Raw genomic sequence first — 2500 nt, forward strand, 5'->3', positions numbered from 1 at the left:
CTGTTTCTTATCCTTCCTTATTCTTATTATCCTTATTCTTATAACTCCTAGCATGCCAATAAAATAAAACCCTCTCTCTCTCTCTCTCTCTCTCTCTCTCTCTCTCTCTCTCTCTCTCTCTCTCTCTCTCTCTCCCTCTCTCTCTCCCTCTCTCTCTCCCTCTCTCTCTCTCTCTCTCTCTCTCTCTCTCTCTCTCTCTCTCTCTCTCTCTCTCTCTCTCTCTCTCTCGAGTCAACTCTGACACTGGCATAACCTCATGCTCAATGTATCCAAGTATCTTTGTCAATAGTAAAAATGACATATGTGTGACTGAAAAGAGAAGGGGCATCTAAGGGTAAATGAAAAATGAAAATATGATAAATATAAAACCTTACCTTTAATGATGAGGGAAACATTAACAATGGCCTTAATATAAATATCAATAGTAATGCTGATAATGGTTTTAATATATACATATAATGATAACAATAGTAATGATAATAACAACAATAATCAAATCACATTTCCTATATCACTGCTACTTACATATTATCTTTTCCATTGCTACTTCTACAAACACCAATGCTACTACTACTGCTTATATCAGGGTTTGTGTGTCCGAAAGTTCTCTCCGACCAAATATATATAAATATATACATATGGTCTGTGAGCATCTTTGGCTATGCATACCCTCGTATGTTCAGTCGGCAATTTTAACAACCATAAAAAACTGCCAATGATATAAAGGTGAAACTCCCTTGCCAGAAAAAAAAAAAAAAAAACACTCCTAATTTTCAAATATTTTCTTATGACCAATTTTTTTATCTCTAAAGAGATAAGAATAGAAAGAATGAAAGTGAAATAAAAAATTATTACATATTCAGACCACAAACAACCATCATTCTAAACTAAATTATGTTTTACCTTCAAATTCTCAAAGGTATATTACTAATTTACCTATAAACTGGTCTATTAACTCACTACTACTGAAGCTGATAAGCCTAATAAACAATACACACCAATCCATTATTTAAGTGACCAACTTAAACTGTCTCCACCCCCCCCCTTTTTATAGCTAGAATTTACGAGCTGATATCCTCCTTTTCTTCTTTGGGGTGGGTGGGGGGGGGGCAGTGTTTGAAAGCAGATAAGAAACATATCTGCAGCATATTTTTTACTTTTCACTTTTACTTTGCCATATATCTTCTTAGAGAAATGCTCTAAAATCAAGAATTTTTAAAATTCAAAAACAAAAACCTTTTTTACCCATGGCCAGTACAAGTGCTGACTGCAAGATATTGGTTATAATGAACATATAAAATACAATATAATGTACTAGAATAATCTAATATATTCATACTACATAATCTATCACAATATTCTTAGCTATAACATATGTTATGCAATAACATATATGTGTACATATTCTTCCAAATACAGGGAATCCCCATTATTTGTCATTTCACTCATTTATCGCTGACATTTTGTGGATATATATCGTTAATTGCATTTATACATGTATGTCTGTAGCACCTAGCAAACCAATAAAAAAAAGATATCAGGTGAAACTAAATAAAAATAAAATAAGACCTTGAATTTCAGGATATGCATTAATGCTAAGGAGAACTATAGCGTATGTAAGCATATGTCTAATTTTCAGCTGTCAAAATAGGCCAAGACCCCTGCACCAGTGCACTCTCAGGTATTATTGTGCATTTTGATGTGCATTGGCACATGTGATGACCCTAGCTATGGTGGAAATAATAAAATGGAGTGAAAGTAGATTAAATCACTTCTGCCAGATGCCTGTGCCCATTCCTACGAACTTGTGTGCCGTGAGTAATAAGTGCACACCATCTGATATTTCTGATATATTAGTATTGACTTTTCTCTCATAGAAGTGTACGCCTTACTCTATTTATCATATTATACAAATACAAATATACAAATAGACTACACGCTTGAGCAAATCACTGCATATCACACACCACATCACACACTTCTATCACGTCTTGCTAAGGGATATTGAGTATCACTATTCACTGATTCATATTACTTTGAATTTTTCTGGTCCGTACGAAAAACAAATAATGGGGACTTCCTGCATTAATGGAATATCTAAATCAAATATTCTCTGGAGAAAAGCCATTCTTCTTGTACTTGAAACTATAATAAAATAAATGACCTATATTCCAAATCTTCCACCGCTTAGCAATACGAAGGAAATTACAAATTTATGGCCTTAATTTGCAGATAAGTGTATAAACTAAATTAATATAATTCCTATTTTACAATACTCAGTTCTATCAAACATATATAAAAAAATATAAAGGCTGTAATTTGGATTGATTAGAAATACCACCAAAATAAACTGGGAGATTTACCAAACTATAGTACAAATATATTACACACTGAAGGAACCTACTGAAGGAACCTTATTTGAAGTTCTTGATAATGTTATTTTTTTTTTAATATTTGTCCCAAATTCAACAATATATGGAAAATGACTCAAACATGGTCC

At 32.7% G+C, this 2500-nt stretch overlaps 1 protein-coding gene across 8 annotated transcripts in view; it reads right to left on the reverse strand.

Moving 5' to 3' along the window:
* LOC119583790 (H(+)/Cl(-) exchange transporter 5-like) overlaps positions 1-2500 on the reverse strand; it is a 37390-nt gene that overhangs the window by 28638 nt on the left and 6252 nt on the right. The window lies entirely within an intron of this gene.

This window comes from Penaeus monodon, chromosome 17 (genome assembly GCF_015228065.2).
Source record: "Penaeus monodon isolate SGIC_2016 chromosome 17, NSTDA_Pmon_1, whole genome shotgun sequence".
NCBI classification, from domain to species: Eukaryota; Metazoa; Arthropoda; class Malacostraca; order Decapoda; family Penaeidae; genus Penaeus; species Penaeus monodon.